The sequence below is a fragment of the Camponotus floridanus genome, unplaced genomic scaffold (genome assembly GCF_003227725.1).
Source record: "Camponotus floridanus strain SB8 unplaced genomic scaffold, Cflo_v7.5 scaffold91, whole genome shotgun sequence".
Taxonomy (NCBI): Eukaryota; Metazoa; Arthropoda; class Insecta; order Hymenoptera; family Formicidae; genus Camponotus; species Camponotus floridanus.
In genome coordinates this window covers 609,713-629,853 of record NW_020229862.1, presented here as the reverse complement: position 1 = coordinate 629,853, position 20,141 = coordinate 609,713, and the positions used below count along the sequence as shown (strand labels likewise).

At 38.3% G+C, this 20,141-nt stretch overlaps 1 protein-coding gene across 14 annotated transcripts in view; it reads right to left on the bottom strand.

Moving 5' to 3' along the window:
• LOC105257066 (bromodomain adjacent to zinc finger domain protein 2B) overlaps positions 1-20,141 on the bottom strand; it is a 155,154-nt gene that overhangs the window by 64,817 nt on the left and 70,196 nt on the right. Inside the window, exon 1 of one of the 14 annotated variants that reach the window (XM_011267418.3) lies at positions 6,334-6,834. The exons of the other annotated variants lie outside the window; for them this stretch is intronic. The gene's annotated coding sequence lies outside the window, so the exon portion shown is untranslated. Of the gene's footprint in view, positions 1-6,333; positions 6,835-20,141 lie in introns of those variants that run through there. 14 annotated transcript variants of the gene reach the window in all.

The window sequence follows — 20,141 nt, the reverse complement described above, 5'->3', positions numbered from 1 at the left end:
TTATTGAATTAATAAAATAATAAATTCCAATTACACTGATGTTGTTAACTCAACATTACTTTTTTTTCAGTGTAAACATTGAGAAATTGAGAGATTTATATGTTTATGATATTACACCTTGTTAAACATCTCGGTTCATTGGAATAGCCACGTAATATTTAATGAGAAGAACTTTTCATTGAAGTTTTTTTGTACGATTAATATACAAATGTAAACTTCTTAGAAACATAATTGATGGCGTTTTAATTAATCCAGGAGAGCATCAAAAAAGTAAACAAATTCCAATTAAACATTCTTCCACGAGCGCTCCATGTTTTCTTCTCTCGAGATACAGATCAAAGATCGATTCTCGCGCTAAGCATTTACCTCGTGTTCCGCTCTTATCTTAATGCAGATTTAATAACGTCGTATCCGAGATTTTTTTCCGCATCTTTACAAGAAAATCCATTTAACATTAAATGCGCGCACACACACGCACAGTGGACTTACTCCATGGAAACTTGGTCGCATCGTAATCGCTCCTCTCTCGTTGGACGAGACGGTATCACTAGGCGAACGCGATGTCGGGAATAATTTTCAGCGCGACGATAACACGTCATTTTCGACGCTCGGATTCGGCTCGGCTCGCCTCGGCAATGGCGGTGACGAATCGGTGCCGGCGGCACCAAGAGAAGCGAAAGAGGAGAGGAGGGGGAGGAGGAGAGCAACCGACATTTTCGAGACAAAAGTCGTTCAGCGAGCCGGGTTGGCCTTCGCCGAGTCAGGTAGCAGCTGGAAGGACCCGCAGCGGCCATATTACACTCGCGTAAAGAGGACATGTATATGTGCGCGAGGATACGCGTACACACGTACACGCGCGCATACGCATCTCGCGGCCCGATATAATTCGGACTTATCCGTCCGGCTGATACTTCCAACGCCGGTATCTCGACTTTCGTTGCGGCAGATCGATACCAGAGACCGGGGTGGGGCATTGTCGTGCTCCCCTTCCTCCTTCTGCCCTGTCCTTTCTGCTACCTCTCCCGCCCGCCCGCTGCCGCTGGTTGACGGCCGCGACGAGGGTCCTGACGCCGTAGGATCGTTGATGCTTAAGGCGATTTTACACGGGGCGCTTTTCAAGAGGACTCGCGAACGAAGGAAAACCGAGAATTGAGAGCCTAACTTTGATGTTAAAGATAACGAATATTGTCTCAAGATCTACCGCCATCAATCAATCATAATCACTCATTTTGTATAAATAATTTCCTCTCTTTGTTCTGAAAAATATTACAAGGATATAATCTCTCAATTCTTATCCCATTTGCAATCAAATGATATAGTATAATATTGTTACACAATTTCGAGTTCTCAATCTTAAGTTTAAAATTGCGGATAAAATCATAGATTAAGTCTATCGGATAATTTATTGCTGACGGATACGTCTGGATAAAAGCTTCTTCGTCATGTCGCGGATGATTCATCAGGTGATCACCATCGAGGAACGAGCCGTGTAAATTCGCCTTTACGTAGCTACTTTGCCTTTATATGTGTGTGTGCGTGCGTGCGTGCGTGCGTGTCCGGAGGCCGGCTGTGCGCGCGCCACGTGAACAAAAACAAGCGGCGCTCTTTTCAACGAACGCGATCGAGGCGGAGCGCGGTTAACGTAAGGTTTCTACTAAACGTCGTTTCGGATACGTTCTGGAGAGCTGGATTCTTCACGGTTCTCTCTCTCGACATTCGTCTTTGGTCTTCATCGAAATGGCTAAATCGAGACCAATCCCGAGAAAAGTATCCCCCGACTTTTGCCCTATTTCTCGTCTCCTAATTGATAAGAATGTTTGATTTAAATGTATTTTCGACGTCAGCTGATTAGAAATATCGAATGGACGATACGAAGCATGACCGGACACACATGGAAAGTACCGAAAATTAAGTTCGAAATAGTTACAAACTCGCAAAACGTTCAATATTCGATACGAAAGCACAATATTCTATTCCAATAAAATGTTATTAAAACCAAATATTACTCAAATTTCTTGTTTTCAGTCATCGAAAACAAAAACCATTTAGAGCGCAAGCTTATTCCAAAAATGTTTATTTCCTTAGAAAAATATATTCGATAGCATTAATACATAATTACCGTAAATATTACTATTTCAAATAAATCAACAGAAAATACGTCAAAAAAGACTAGAATATAATTTGTTCACAAATATCCGTGCAACAACACATTTATTTCCGACATATTTGAAGAATAAATTTGTTCGTGAAATTTAATTATCCTAATACGAGCAAATTATTGTGTTCCTTTTTACGTTTCATTCGCATGAACAAATTCTGCGGAACGATTAAAGCCGATAATGTAAAAAATTTACATTGCAAAAATATTGCGATTTCATTCATAAACGTACATATCCTCGCCTATTTAAATCAATCGTAAATTATTCCTTGAATATTCTTTACATACGCAGCTTATCGCGCGCGTTAAGAATACACGCCGAGTCGAGCTTATTATCAAAAATATTATACATGCATCGAATCTCATTAAATTATTCAAATTGCGCATTAAAGTTACGCATCAATCACTGCTTGTAAAAAGCTTAACGCGCATTCAGCGTACGTTACTTGAATTTATATTAAGCCGGCCAGAGACGAGAGTAAATGAAAGTTGGAACGAGCGACAAGAGAGTGCAAACCTGTATTTTGAAAAAAATTCAAATCATTTACAAGTGTATGAATATTCAAGAGACATTTATTTAAATCCAAATCTATTATTCTTTCGTTTGCATAAAAATCTATAATCGATTTTTTTTCGCAATCGGCTAAATGACCTTGCAATTAGCCGACTAAAAAAAAGAGAGAGAGAGAGAGAGAGAGAGAGAGAGAGAGAGAGAGAGATGCGCAAACTCTAACATATTTGTCGCGAAAAATAAGCTCTCTCCGTGCGAAATCCGATTAAACGGCGCATTAATACGAAGCGACACAATTCTCACAACGATTAAGAGTCATTACCAGATGGATAATTATACACGATGGTGGACAAAGTGTGTTTAAAGAATCCCAAGAAACGCGGAAAGCGGTGAATTTAATCAAACTTTTCGTTCTCGCGTCTACCTCGAAAACGCAATTAATGTGAGTTAGCACTTTCTCCCACCTACCCCCGCTATCAAGCGATGTGTCGCGGGTCACGCGAGCACGCGAAAGCCTGGCGTCTCCACGTTGCAAAAACGCGAAACCGTCACACTGTCGGTGCACGGCACCGACGAGCTCGCCACGCGATTCCAAGCGAAACGCGAAAATAAAATGCGAACCTGGGAAAGAAATTGCATTTCGATTCGGATTTCGACGAGCGTATTCCGGAAGCGAGCGAAGAGAAAAGACGCGTCTTTATCGTGTCACCTGTTCCTCGCTAAACGAAAATTCAGATGTGCACAGCGGAGTACGAATAAATTCCAAGGCTAAGTGAAAAAAATTTGACAGATCGTGACGCGAGCCCCGCACATCTTACGTTGCAGACTTCTCTCTTCCATTTTATTTTTGCAGTTTATTCTGTAAAAACGCTAACGATCAATTTTTTAAGACCCATCGAAAATTGCTCGCGCGAAATTTTGCGACCGCCAATTCAGAATAATTGTCATGCCTCTCCTCCTCCCGTCGTGAATACGATCGAGATGAACGGTGATCGCTCGTAATATCGAAAACGCGACTGCAGCATCATCATCCTGGGCGATTACGTGAAAGCACCACCGGTAACTTTCGTGCATGCGTTTATGCCGTTTATGAGGCAAGTTCGTCGAACGCAAAATTACGCGCGCGAACGTTACGCGCCATTCCCCGCGTGTTTTCCTCGCGACGCGCGCACGCGAGGTATGCTGCGAACGCCCGTTAAATCATAACCATAATGGAGGGCGCATTGCATTACGGCCGAAATGCACTTCGGCAAGCGGCGGCGGATTTTTATTCGCCCGTTTTCGAGGTCGAGGCAGGCACCGGTCAATGGAATTCTCGGCATTGATCCGATTTTTCTTCCTATTGTGTGCGGTCGCGACACGATTCCGAATTTCGCGAAAAGGCCCGGTTAATGACTCGGAATGATACGAAATTACGGAATGCTTTCAAATGTAAAAAAAAGAGGTTTAGCTTGAGCGCATATTTTTCCGGCATATTATCGATAATATCTGCAATATTCTGGGCTCAAAATAAATAAAAAAAAATTTAACGAATAAAAAAATGTGGTACTTTTTAGCGCCTTTCATATTTCCCTTCCTCGATTCGCTCACCTATTTGGGAACGACGCAGTTTCGTCGCGGGCTTCTGGCTTGCACCGGGGAGGAAGAGGTCAAAGACCGCGACAGACGTTACAAGCTGCTCGAGGCCCGGCGCGACGCGCACCTCCAGGTGCATCGCGAGTATTCTCGTCGCGAAATTACTCGCGACAAGTCACGGCGCCCTCGTCCCCGTTTTACGGCACTGTCGATGAACGTGTCGCGAAAAATCTTTTCGCTCGCAAAAAAAAATCTCCCCGAAATACGCGGGACGATCGTTCGAAGTCGGAGACGAAAATCCAGGCAATGACGCCACAAATGCTATTCGGCGGTCATCGACACCTTTCGTCGTTAAAATCCTTTTCGATGTTTATAGTATGTCAAATAAAATATTCCTGTCAATCTAAAAAAAAAAAGTGCGAAAATATCTGAAAAATACAACACTCCTTATAAATAATAATAATGATTCTGAGACGTCTTATTGTAAATTATAAAGTCGCCAGGCTTTTTTAACTTCGAAATGCAAATTTCAATTTTTGGTGGAATGCAAGCTTTAAAAGCTACAAATTTATATGCGCGGGGCACATTCACATGCAAATTATTAACAGTGGAATAAATCTATGCGAAGAAAATCGACTGTGGAATATACTTGTCAAAAATGTGAAGAGTATTCTTCGAGTACCTCGCTTGACGTAGCACAATTCACACGTTGATATATACGCTCGTCGACGAACGCGAGTGAAAACAAATCAAGCGTAACTTTTCTTCGCGGCAGAAAGGGTTAAAGGGAAGATAAAAGCGAGTGATACTTACTAATGCGCGGTTAATTAAATTGGTATAGTGTGCCTGGCTTTGCTAAAGTGCAACAGGTTGCGTTAAGCTCTAATGTTCTTCGGCGCGAAACACATTTAAGGGAAGCCGGGAGGAGGAAGGGAATGATTAATGTTCCCAATTGACATAAGTCAGCATTATGCGATACACTCTCATTATTTGTACCAATTTGTTGCGTTTGTCGACGCAAATTAAAAATTATATACCGCGTGGAACGCAATAACGCATTCGCGAAGCCACTTCGATTGCCACGTAGAAATTAATTTCATTCGTATCGAGACCGGAAATGGCATTAGTAATTAAGGCGCCGAGGTGTGCTTATATAAAATGTACAATCTTTGTCAACTTCTTTCGACATACACAGTATACGGTAGGCGAAAATTTCGCAATTCCCCGATTTTTACAGACGTCAAGCAAATATGTGATATTTAAGAGATTAAAGAGAGAGATAACACATGGAATTCGCTTCACCGAAGTCCAAAACTTTGCATACTGGCAAACGCAGTGCGTTCCTGACTAAATTATCTCATCACAGGTCATTAAAAATCTCTGAATCTTTCAACTGCACACTCAGCTCGTGCAAAGAACGAACCTTGTCAATTCCAGAGACCAACTCTCGATTCGCCCACATTTATAAATCACAAACTTGGCTTGATTAATTCAAAGGGACTCACGACACACGTCACGACGCGTTTCCGCGTCCTCGGGAAAGATCCGCTCCAATTCGTCCGGAGAAACGAGGCGAAGAGACACCCCGTATAACGTCGATAGCCCGGCACTGCCGGTCGGCACACGTACCGGTTGGCAGCCGGCAAAGAACGGCCCGTGGCGCAGTCCTCGTATAAAGATTCCTCCGACTGAAAACGAGCCGGCACGATGGACGGTGCGGCTCGGCTCGACGCGACGCGGTTAATCGTGTGCGCCGCGTATCCGTTTACGCTCCGTGCGTGTCGCCTCGCGTCCTGTCTCTCGCTCCTCTTTTCTGTTTTTTTTCTTTTTTCGTTTCACCCCACGATTCCCCCCTTTCCGTGCCCTTCGTTCTTCCTCCCGACCTCCGGCGTCTCCGCCTTTCGTCTCCTCGCGCCCGATGCCGATGCACGTTGGCGCGAGCATATACAGGGTGTCCCCGAATTACGACGCGTCACGGACTACGACGCCGAGAGAGCGATAGGCGATAATGATCATCGGGTAGGAGCGTGAACGATGGAAACTTGAATGACGAGAGAATTTTTTCGTGCCACGAATAACGTTGCCTTACCTGCGAAAATTCTTTACTCGAAACAAATAGAGACACGTGTGTTCTTCGTCACAGGAGCGGAACCCAGCATGATGTCCGGTTAAATCTCCCACAAGGCTTTCTCCGATTCGGAGATGAACAAAGACGAGGGACACTCACGGCCGAAGACTCGTCGAGACACTCGGTACTCACACGTACTCACAAGAGACACTCGCGCACCGGGGATAGAAAAAAAAAGGAGCATACGCAGGCACGCGTGGAGAGCGATATCTTTCGAGCCAAGCCCAGCGTCCAAGGTGCGTCACGCTCGGAAATATGCGTGCCTTCCGTTTCACCAAGTATCCAGTATAGTGCACGCGCGTGCAACGACTCGATCGGGCTCCAACACGAACTCGGAATTAAGGGACACCGCGCTAAAGCCTCTCTAAGGGCGCGCACGCCGGAGAAAAAAGGGTCGTGGGGTAGAGAAGGAGAGATGGTAGAAAGGTGGGGACACACGTTAGAACGCCCGACGTGAACGTGTGTGCCGTGGTGAACTGGCGGACCTGCGGATTATTTCGTGAGCGAGAAGTTCGATCGAGCCTACCGCCGTCTTCCCCCACCTCCCCCCACCTCCACCCCTTCCCCTCTTCGCTCGCTCCTCACTCGTGTTCCAACTTTATGATGTACATACTACGGAATGTAACCGCTAAATCTTCGGGCCAACGATGCCGTAAAAAGAGGTATTAAGTCTACTCGCGTTCCTTTGTCGTTTTGTTCCCCCCTCCTTCTCTCTTTTCAAATGACCGCGCTTTTAATAGATGTAACGCGGCGGAATAACACATTGGAGGTTCTTTCGTATGATTAGGAAAAATAGCGACGAAAAAAGGAGACTCTCAAATCATAAATCATTCGATTGATACAAGTATATTTGCAAATTTTGAGCGTCAACATTTTCGAATTTTATTCTAAAGCGAGATATGTATTTGTAAAATTTTCAAGTGCTTTAAATCTTTATACTATAATAAGCGTAATACAGACAAATGTCAATCACTTTTTTCTGGGATTATTTAATAATAATTATTAAATAAATAATGAAATAAATTTAATAATAATTATTTAATAATAATAAATATAAATTTAATATAAATATAAATTTAATAATAATAAATATAAAAAAATATTTTTTAAAGCCTTTGAAAATTAATATAAGCTGCGAAATGATTAAAATTATTATTAGTTAATGTGGGCGAAAGAAAATTCTTTCCATTAGCTTATCTATATTAATAATATATATTTAATTCTTAACTCTTGCACCGTAGTCTTATTTATCGCGATATTTGAATCGCGTTACGAATAAAAAACATGATATAAAAGGATAAAAGGTGAAGAAAATGGATAGAAAGTGTGCTACCGAGATTGCGCCAAGGAGGAATATCTAGAAAATAAGGAACAAGAAATGAGGAATGCAAATATTCTCAAGTTGTCCGGTCGCGAAACGTGTTCCGCGAACGAGGTACTAACGATAAAACGAGCTGCCTCTTCCGCCGTCGGCCTTTTTCCGACGATGAGAATGTCGATGATCTCGATCTACAGATTCAACGCAACGCTGAAACTACGAGACGAGAGAAAGAGAAAACGCACGTGGGAGACACGAGGGGAGACGCGAGAAGAAAATTAACGAGTAATCCTTTTAATTAACCGTGCAAGGAATCTCTTGCGCGAATTAAATTTTAAATCTTATTTTAATAAAATACTTGTTTCATTTTTTTTATATCCTAGAATGCCTCAAGTTGAAGGATGCCAATTTCATTGATCAATATTGATTATCAAATTTATAGAAATTTTATATCATTTTACTTTCCATCACTCGAACTTGATAAAAATTTGAAGGAATTCCGAGGGAGTGTGTTGTCTGTACATAAAAGCTGAGACTTTATAATAATTTTACTTACTGAAAAGAGCTTATATTGATTCGGAATGGCGGACTGGCCAGACCTCTGACTCGACTGTCTCCAGAACTGCAGCCGACGCGCGTTGCAACCGGCGGAGAATACGAATTAGCGCGAGGGGTCGCGAGAGAGAAGGGGAGGAGGCAGAAGATCGATTCGGCTTCGTCGGGGGCACGTTTATTTGACGCTTCGTCCCGTAATCCCCGCCGCCGCGGATTTATTATCCAGGCTTGACGCGCGCGCGTTATCCTTCCAAAAAAGATGCGCTCTCCAGACGTGTCCGATTTAATTCGTTTGCTTCGCTAATGATGAAGGCGCCAATTATGATTGACCGTCGCGCGGAAAGTGTCGTTCCAATAAATTCCAGAAAATTTTTTTCGATCGACTATCGCTTTTATCATGTCTCATGAATCGATAAATCTCTATTGATCGCGTCATCGATGGAAATTACTGTCCTGTTACATGCGTACGTGTCATTTTTTACAAATTCGCATTCGATCTTCAGAATATATTATTTCTTTTTTCTTTTTAATTTTTAGATACAAATACTTCTGTCATTATACATTACTGGTTATCTCTGGGCGACACATCCGCTTGTCACGATATACGAGCGATTTTAAAATCGTATTCCAGACACCATTAATTATGATGGAATCGGCTCATCTGGATCCACGTTTTTTCATTGCATGTCGTCGCGCGATTACGTTGTGCGTCGTATGGTTCTTCTATAATTACGGGCTGTTTAAATATTCATGAATCACGTTACAATATACTTATGATAGCGGTGAAGCAGAATGCCGATTTTAACAGCGTGCGTATTTTCGCGCGTCACACAGATTGCATTTATATTGCTGTCATAAATGAGTAGTCGGTCAATGATATAGTTTGAAATTTGAATATTACGAGAATATTGATGATCGCACGATCCTCTTATTATTCGATAAAGTCAAAATGTTATCCAATCATTGTTTACACTCTTACGAGGATGTAACAATGTATCATGTATGTAATAATATATAAAAATCAACTATATTTTCCATCTCGATAATAAAATAAATATTGAAATAAATCCACACATGAAAGAGAGAGAAAGTTGATATTATTTGACATATTTCAAATGAAAATTTGAAAAATGCAGTACTCCAATATACATTACTATCATTTTTCATTTTTATATAATTAAAATATCTAATCCAAATATTTGCGTTAACATTATACGGGATATCAATGCGCTGTATTAGAGAACAATTGGAACGAGCGCAAACAATCGAGTTCGTCCGCTCTCAATCACCGTTCACGCTACAATGAATCGATTCAGAATCCATTCTCTCTCTTTCTCTCTCCTTCATCCCTGCCCTCCTCTTTATCTCTCTCCCTCTCTGCCTCTCTATCATACTCGCGTAATATAAATGCACCTTAAAAGGCCGACATCCGAGGCCGATCGCGCGTACTCATGACAGGTGCGCGATATAGAGAGAAAGAAGAGGGGGAGGTAACGGATTAATTAATGGACAGGACAACCGTAATTAAGCTTAATTAGCTCGGCTGTTAGTCACTGCGTTTATGCAGTATACCTGGGATATCTCGGTCGATGCGGCCGCGCGTTGGGAGTTATCATTATCGATGAGTCAAGCGGAGCGAAGCAACAGTGACAAAAATTCACTCGAGTCCGTTGCGTGCTTCGGAATTTTATTCATTTTATTTTTCATATTGCATTCGTATCTTCCCGTGCAATATATCCCCAAAATTGTCTTCTTTTCCAATAAAGAATTTTTCTCTATACCGCATATTTATTTGCATGTGATTTGCAGTTTCGCGGAAATATAGAAATATGAACGAGCGTTTTTACGATAAAAGTAATACGCGTTATGTACAATAATTGATGTACAATTTATATAAATTAATTAAACTGTTAATTTATGTAAATTAATTAAATTATTAATTTATATAAATTAATTAACTATTAATTTATATAAATTAACTATGATTAAACTATTAAATTAATTAAATTACGTCAATATAAAATGAATATTTATTTACATATGTAAGATTTTGTCACGTTTACGTTTTTTTTTTAATTTTACATAATTCTATCTCTCTTTATGATTAAATCACTCAAGAAAAGTGTCACGTTTTATTTACTTTTACAGATATTTATTTACTAGTCGTTTTACAAAAATGCGATTTCATTTTAATTATTCTTTCACTTCAATCAATCTCTATATAACTGCCCTAAATTGCCTTTATAATTAAATATGTATATGGGATATAAATATCTTTCTTAGTTTCATTAGTCTATGTAACTGATGGAACATTCCCATAAATAAGAAATTGCAGGTAGCACCTTTTAGAATAAATTATCTCCACGATCTCATTGAAACACTAATCATATCGCGATACGATATTGTAAAGTAAGATTGCATGGAGGTACGGCACAATTATAGACTATAGAGCGCAACATCCAGTAGTCTATGTTAAACTCGAAAGCTCGTTTCCGGCAATAGGCGTTCCACAAGGTAACCAAGATTAGCCACGTGTAAGAAGGAAACGCATAAATATTTATTACGAATAAGAGTTATTAATTGCTCGACCGTCTAATTTCCTTTAATGTTCATTTTAGCTCGATATAATCAAGCCGATGATCTTGATGTCTATCAATTAACCTAAGAGATAGATATAAATTCATTTTAATTTGAAATAATATATACAAACAGAGCTATTACAAGATTATCTCGATTAAAAAATTAACATCAATTTGTTGTATGTCATCACGTTATTGATTTTTATACTTGACATATATATTTACGATATTTACTTGATTTATAATTGGCTGTATTTACTTGAGAGAGGAAAGGTGTGATCGTCGATTCTGAATTTTCTCGTATATTTTATCACATGTAAAATATTGTGAAATCATATATTAAGCGGAATGATCCACTGGTTTGGAATTCGGCATTCGTTCTTACTCAACGTTGACCGACGTAAACTACTTCGTTCTTCTTCCCAAAATAATTTGCAGTCGCCGCCTCGCGCGAAAGCAAAGTCCTCTTTTCGTTCTTACATAATTACCGTAGTATGTATTTAAACGATTGAATCGTAAATTAAGGCTGGAATCTCGGATATTAATGATTGTTTTATTTAGCAAAAACTGCAAATTTATCTTTGTCTCGAAATATCGATGCATCGGCGATATCGATTCTAGTCGCTTTTTAACTAATTGTATAATTAATTACGCTCCTCTGCGTCAACTTTAATAAGACTTGAAATATTTTCAATTAAATCGAACTGTTAACGAAATCGAAAGCATATCTTTTATTCGTAAAATAGTCTAATTGCGAGCAATGATTCCTCCCATCAATTTTCACTATATCGGAACAATAAATAGCTTCGTTCGGAAGGTATAAAATCATGTTGCGATACGAATCGAGTTTGTCGAGCGTATTTTCTCGCTTTATTTGCGTCGCGAGTGTATATTATCGAGAGATCCCCTTCTTTCTTAAGCGGTCGACGACCGCGGGCGTTCTCGCTTCGTCGTGGCTTCGTTTCGTCGTCGTAAATAAAATGGACGCGGGGACCGGAGTGGTGATCGTACAGTACCTTGAATAAGTCAGAAGGGCTCGTTCGCGCGCGCGTTCGATCGATACCTCCGCGGGCTCGAAAGCCCGAAACCATCGTCGACGCGCGTCGCGTCCGCGTCGCGTCGCGTCGTATCGTCCGTCCATCCATCCGTCCATCCGTTGGTTCGTTCGTTCGTCGAAAATGTCCGTCTCTTCGAATGGATCGGATCCGGTCTTAAAAGCACGAAACGCTCTCTTGGAAGCCACTCGGTGTGATTTCTCTGGGTGAAACCAGTTTCGCGCAGGCTGGCGCGCGATGCGCGTTGCCGTCTCCCTCGAATTCCGTCGTGCCGGAGTCTCGGGTCCGAAGAGGAAAAAAAAAAGAAACGTTTTTGGCAGGCGAACGAGCGGTCAGCCTCGTCCCAAATATCAAGCAGCGTGGAGCGGTGGGTCGATAACGCGAGACGCGCTCTGCTCCCGTTCGTTGTTGCCAATGCAATCGTTCGTTCGTTCGTTCGTTCGTTCGTTCGTTCGTTGCGCGGGATTTAATACGGGGAACGTATACAGCTTGTTCCCCCATCGGCCGCCATCGGGAAACATCTCGGCGATGATAAAGTTGCGCGAAGTAGCGATAGAAATTCATTTGCGCGGCGTTGACCAGTTAAACAGCGAATCAAACATTTGTGCGTTTATAATTCCCCATTCACGCTAGACTTATCCTAGAATAATGCGCAATACATTATTTAGCCTTAAGTAACATTTTGTGATAATCTTGGATGATGTAGCAATTTTCTGGGCAAAAAATCTGAAAAAGTGTACGAGCGAGAATTATTTTTCGATTAAATATTTATCGAAAGAAAAAAAAATGAAAAACGTCATGTAAACAGTCCATTAACACTTGAGATTACATAAAATAAAACAAATAAATCGGTGAAACATGATAATCCATAAATCTGCCTTAAATACCATATTATTTGTGTCATAAGAACGTAATTACGATATAGTATCGCTATTACGACACAGTTATATTATAATAAATGCAGTTACAACCGGTTTTACTGCTACAAGTAAAGTGACACACATTTACTTGTTGATAGAGTAAATTACTTGCCGGTTAAGTGCAATTTAATTATAATGCAAATCATATTTCAAACATCGAATGCGAGCAAATATGTAAAAACGATCGATTACCTCTTTCATAAATACACGCATTGATTTATCAAGTTTATCCATATTGCACTTAAGATCAAATTCCGCGAAGAAAAATTAATGGATAGTATATTCACGCGGAATTAAATTCAACTCGCAACAATTTCCTAAGATGAGTTACGAGAGATGCAAATAATATTAGCAATAATATTATATTATTATCACATTACATATATTACATATGATAAACAAGCATTACTAATCTTCAAATGTAACTGTCTTGACATTCAAACAAGTATTGAATTTATATCAAACGAATAACGCCATTTAACGTTGTTTTCTTACCTCGTGAGTCACAGGGGATAGACAAAATAATATAAACACTTAAAAAATATACTATATTTGTTTATTAATAACGTGGGCTATTCGTCTTTAAGGATATTTTGTACCTATTTTCAAAATATTGAGAATTTAATGAAAATTGTACAGAATGTCCTTACATATGTTTAGAATCTTCAGTACATTTTTAAATCGATTCACTAAAGCGAATTCTCAAGTTATAAGGATTTTAATTTGCACCGAATTAACATGTGTTCTTATGGGAAACGTATAACCACGTCGATTCAAATGACAAAAACACATGGAAATAATATTCAGAATTTGTTTAAAATTTGCAAAAGTTTAGATACAGAGGAAATTTTTAGTCAAATAATATTATACAAATACTAATTGATTAAAAAGATATTAAATATAATTCAATGAAGTTAGCCATGTATATGTCACAAGGCGAAATTCTCTGTCAAAAGTTAATCATTTCGATTAACAAAATTCGGAATATTTCAGTAAAAACGCAATAAATATTAAAAAATACATCACTGTAGCTAAGATCAAATTGTAATATTCCACGCAATTTCTCATAATACACCAATTGATTTTCAGCTACTTTTTGCTGAGATTATACATACAAAACATCCTTAATACTTCAATTTTCCTTGGAAAAGAACTATACAATTTTCAAATAATCTCCAGTGGAATATTGTCCCATTATTTTATCAAAATATCTGTTAATTGCTTGAAAGGTGTTGGAGGAGGGAATCTGCTTCTCACTCTCTTTTCCGAAACTGCCCGTAGTGATTCGATGATATTTAAATCGAGTAATTGTGCTGGTCAGAGAAAATATTAAAATTCATTTTGATGTGTTCAAATTAAGATTGAACTTTTCTAGCTGTGTGCATGGTTACGTACACATCTTGAAAAGTGGTATCATTTAATAGAAGAATGGGTCAATACTCCATTGGAGACTATTCAAAAATTATATGATTCTATTCCAAGGAGAATTGAAGTTATATTAAAGGCAAATCGGTGGCCCGATATCGTATTAATAAACAAATACGGTATTTATTTTTCAGGCGTTCACATTACTTTGTCTACCCTCCTGTATATAATATTAAACCTCGCCGAAATTTAATTGCGAAAATCTTGAAGTATATAGTTGGAAGACCGCTAATGAGGGGCAGGAAACTCGTAACAAGAAAGTAAGCGAATGCAGTAAGAAAACAAGGTAGGAATATCGTACGGTCTGACAGGGGCTTTACGTGAGGCGTCGCTGATTACGGGCACGATCGAGTCCCGGCATATCTGGCAGCTCGCAGCGCATCTCGTAATCGCGATGCACCGCCAGTTTTTGCGGCGCATCTAACGCGCAAGCGGAGCGACGGCGCGATTTCACGCGCATGCAAGAACGTACGTGCCGTACTTACGGCCATTATGCACATACAGGGTGTTCCGTAACAATCCCAAGAAACTTTGATGCATCATCGATATTCCTCGAACAAGAACAAAAAGTAAAGATATAAAGAAGGTGTCGATCTGTCAGTTGCAGAGTTGAAAATGAAGGATCGCGAGACGATGGGAAAATTTTATTTTGCGTCTACGCACTTTTCACCTCGACGAAACTTGGATGCAAAATTCAGTTACAAAGATACTTCGTGTCGAACGTAAAAAATGTGATAAAAATAAATTTCCAGCGAATGACTCGAAATTCGGAGGATACGTTAAGCTTGTCCGATACGTTGCGGAATAATCTATGGGTAGCGTCGGTTTTTCCAATGCGGTCTCCATAGAGTCTTCCATACGGAAGCAAAGCGTACAACAACATTCTCGCAAGACTTTTGCGCCACTCGCGGTATATTACGCCGAAACACACACGGACCAAACCGACCGCATAAAAGTTTCGCACCGCTGCTCGTCGCCTTATTGCACGTACTCTGCAACGCTCATCTGCGGACGCCACTTTCAATTCTGATAACATGGAATGGTGCACTTACATCCGACGTGAATAAAACGCGCGTACAGCTTTTACATTGCGCGATGGTAAACAATGTTCTCAAAGAGACTATTTTTGGAACAGTAAAAGTACATAAACTAAAATTTGTTTTTGTTTCATCCTTTTGAATAATTTATTGCATAATACATATACAGGGGGGTAGACAAAGTAATGTGAACACCTGAAAAAATAAATACTGTATTTGTTTATTAATAAGATATCGAGCCACCATTTGCCTTTAATATGACTTCAATTCTCCTTGGAATAGAATCATACAATTTTTAAATATTCTTCAATGGAATATTGTCTCATTCTTCTATTAAATAATACAATTTTGCAAAACGTATAACGCAATCATGCACACAGCTGAAAAGTTCAATCTTGATTTGAACACCAAAATAAACTTTAATATCTGCTCTAACCAGCACAATTGCTCGATTTAAATATCATCGAATCACTATGCGCAATTTTGGAAAAGAGAATGAGAAGCAGATTCTCTCCTTCAACATCTTTAAAGCAATTGACAGATATCTTGATAAAATAATGGGACAATATTTCACTGGAGACTATTTAAAAATTGTATAGTTCTTTTCCAAGGAAAATTAAAGCTGTATTAAAGACAAATAATAGCTCAACACGTTGTTTAATAAACAAATATAGTGTATTTTTCAAGTGTTCATCTTATTTTTTTTTATCCCCTGTATGTATATGTATACATATAATTGTAGAAACGAGATGTTAGCTTAATGTCCTTATATATGTTAAATTTGCATCTGATTCTGAATTAAATTTCTCTGTTTAAAAAAATATAAGTTTATAAATATCTTTTAATCGTACAAGTTTTCTTGCCTTTGAGAAAATATGGTATAAAGTCTGGTTTTTCTAAATATTAATCTTTTTTGAGATAAAAATAATGAGATAATTTTCAACCTTCAATAGAAAATTCTTAGTTTCAATTCTGCGGTGACTTCTTGAAAAAACTAAAAAATAAAAATTAAACTCTAACTCTCTCTGAAAGAAAAATATACTGCAATGTTTCCACAAAATTTTTAAGTATAGATAAGATAGTACCTCGGTTGTAGGTTAAAGAATTGTATCGAGAAGTTTAATTAGTAGAAAAATTAATTACATAATATAATTATTCGAATTTTTTACAAGTGCTATGATTATAAATACAATGATTGTCATCGTCAAAAATACTCAATGATTATCGCGAGTCGAATAATATTTCATTAACTTTAAATTGCTGCCTATATCGAAGAATTAAAAGTTTATATACGAGTCATTGCAACATTTATTTTGTACGAGCCAGCATTGCATCTGGCATCTACATCGATATACGATTGAATTTCAGATTGCAATCGTAAGGAAAACATTCACGCGTGTCGATTTCGCATAAAGGGACACCACAAGAAATCAATCTAATATCACATATACTATATACATTTATATACTAAAATTTCATCTAGTAAAATTACTAGTTTTCAAAATCTAACGATATTTATTTTTCCTCTTTTTACAACATAATAATTGTTATCTATAGACAAAATAATTAATTTGCAAAGCATCATAGATTAAGCGTTAATTTCATAAATTATGTGTGTGCGATGCAGAATTATTTTATATATGATTTACATCCATGATGAATCTTTATCTTGTAGTTTAGATTTTAAAAATTAACACGGTCGAGTATGAATTATTTTGAATACAATATGATTGACTATTTCATAGTATAATTAATTTTGTTATTTCAATGAATTTTTAAATAGTTAGCATGCAATGCAAGAAACCTTTAATTGTGAAATATATTGTTCTTCTTTACACAAAATGTATTGAATATTTTGAAACAATCGATCAAATATATTTTCTAGGCAATAAGTGTATTAATTAAAGCACGAAAAAATAATTATATATATAATTATATATATAATTATTATAATTAAAAATAATTATATATATAATTATATACATAATTATATATATAATTATTATATATATAATTATTAGTGTATCTCTACGAAAATATGTAATCTTCCTGATCTATCATTTTCAATATATTTACCATACCGAATAATTGCATCGAGTTTGATTTTACAGTTACAATTAATTGTTATAGGGCGGACACACACAATTCACAAGGACTTGTCTTGTCTTGTCAAGAGATGTTCGCGAGGCGTAACGAAAAGTCGTCGGAGCGAGTCGCCCTGTCTTCTTAAAAGAAAAAAAAAGAAAGGAAAAGATGGAGATCCGCCATTTCCGTCCAATCGTATCGTTACGAGCTCTTGCGTCCACGGACGGTGAAACTTCTTGTTACTCAATCGGCATGCAAAGAGCGTTTAACGAAGAAGCGCGCCGATTTTCGCATCACGCCGGACAGACACTCGTCGATTAGAAACCGATATCCGTTTTGCGAAATTCCATGTCTCATAGTTTCATGTCGAATAGTTTCGATAACGAAACTTTGAATAAATTATTCCCGTCAAAGCGATTCAAGGCGATTTTCGACAACATTCGTGAACCTGATATGCTCGTCTTGACGATTTTAGATACGCTATCAGCGGATCTAGATAGACTGGTATAATTAATTCATCATGTTATGTTACATCATGAATTCTAGTGTTATTAAAAATGAGAAAAACGAAGATGGCCGAAGAAACGATGCATTTATCGTGTCGCATTTTAGATTTTATCGGCGTAATTACAGATCCGAGTATTTACCGCGCTTTTTAGGACCGATAGTAAACGAGTAAATAAAACTTTTACGACCATATCTGACGGCATCTGCAGACTCGCGGTAGCGAGATCATGCCGAAGATCATGCGTGCGTGCGTAAGTGCGTCCGCGCACGATGACGTTTATATGTTCGTGTACATATCTCGCGCACTGCGAACGAATCGAATTGCGTAAAACCCGATTCCGCCGTAATTCCGTTACCTATCCATCCTCTCTCTTTCACATGTATCCCTCCTCTTTTCGCGAATATGCGGCATAAACGCACGCACGCACACAGGCGTTTCGTAGAAACGCGATGACGTCGCGATGACATTTCGCCCGCGTCACGGAAAATCCGATTCAACCGCAAATTGTATATTCATTCTGAATAATACGGTTGAAATACACGATCTGCTTCATTTTCATATCGTAATTGAGTGCCTCTCTAAATCTGAAGATTTTAGATTATCGAGATCCGGTGTGTCTACCAAATACATATGGATATATGTATACATGAATATACATATTCCTTTCGATATGTACAAATATAATGAAATATTCCAAACCACAATTGCAATTAAACCTTGTGTATTTCTTGGGAGATAATGTTTTACTGGGAAAAAATATTTTAATATAATTTATTATATTTTTTTTCAATCCATAGACTCAATATTCAGAATCAACGAAAGAAAGCGTTGATAATAAATCTCTCGGTTATTTATCAAAACGATTACATCGAAACGATCATTGATTAGATACACAGTTTACGCTGAACTTGATCTAATTTGCGTAAGATATCAATGCGTATGCGCACAACAGGTTTTGATACCAGCGAATGCGATTGTGTATATCGGATAGTTTGACAACCGCTGTAAGTTCATTATCCTCCTGTCACCGGTGATCTGACCGAGATAACGAAATTGTATCGGGGAACGCGGCAGTCGATCCTAATGATCGATTACGCGCGATTAACGATGCGATTTAACGTCATCACCCCGTAAATATAAATCAACGTTATCATATTTATTTTTTTCCACGTTTAAATCGCTCTTGTCATCATCGAAAGAAATACAGAAGTTTTATACATATTATTGGAATTTCGTTATAAGATAAGAAAAAGAAACATTCTTTCTCTCGATTATGCATGATTTTATTAGATGATATTATTAACAATTAACAAACATGTTTTACTGTTGTTGAATTTCATATGAAAAAATAGCAATGTCTTTAATGAGAGCAATTATAGTTTTTCCTCTAATGCCTTCGCGTCAGAAATCAATCTCGAAATGATTATACATGATTATACATGTGTCCCTATTGAAATAACCAGATGCTATATGCATAACCTCATGTCACTCAATTAACACATGCAGTGTAACTCGCAGTAAAAATATGCACATTTATATTTAATTCATCGCATAATTAAATTATTTATTAATTAAAAATACATAATGTTTTTACTGCATATTATTGAAGGATTTAAAAAATGGTAAACAAAATCGCTTATTTATTACACAAATTAAAAAATATAAATATGCATTAGAATTTTTGAAGACCAATATATTCGCATTCTCTATAATAAAATTTAAATAAAGAGTGCGAAGAATAAAAAAAAACTCCATTTCAACTAGCGATTTTGTCCTCAATAGCTGTATTTCCTTCAGAATATGAATTTTTTAGTTTCGAGACTCACGCGCAATTAATCTAAAATATATAAAGCCCTTCCTCTTCCCTCGGATAAAAAATTTGACGCGCTTAAAAAATGTAAGGGTTTTGCACGCGGAATGCGAATTAGATTTCGCCGCGAATACACGGGAATATCTCGTGCGCGCTCGCGATATCCGTTACAAGTGTCGTACGTATGCATAATTCTTCCGAAACGCACTCGCATCACGGAAACTCGGAATTAACCTGGATATAGCGGCGAGCGAATTCACGAGACCATCGCCGGCCATCACCGTCGCTGCAGCCGTTTGTCCAATCCGGATAATGAAACCGCGTACGTGCGGGATATCACGCAGGGCTCTTCGATTATTACATCGGGCGAATTCCAAATTTCTCGTACATCTCCCCCGCATTGACGCACCGAAAACTCGCCTTCCCCCCCCGGTATCCGGCATTCGGCCGGTAAATATCGATTTGCGCGCGCCCGAC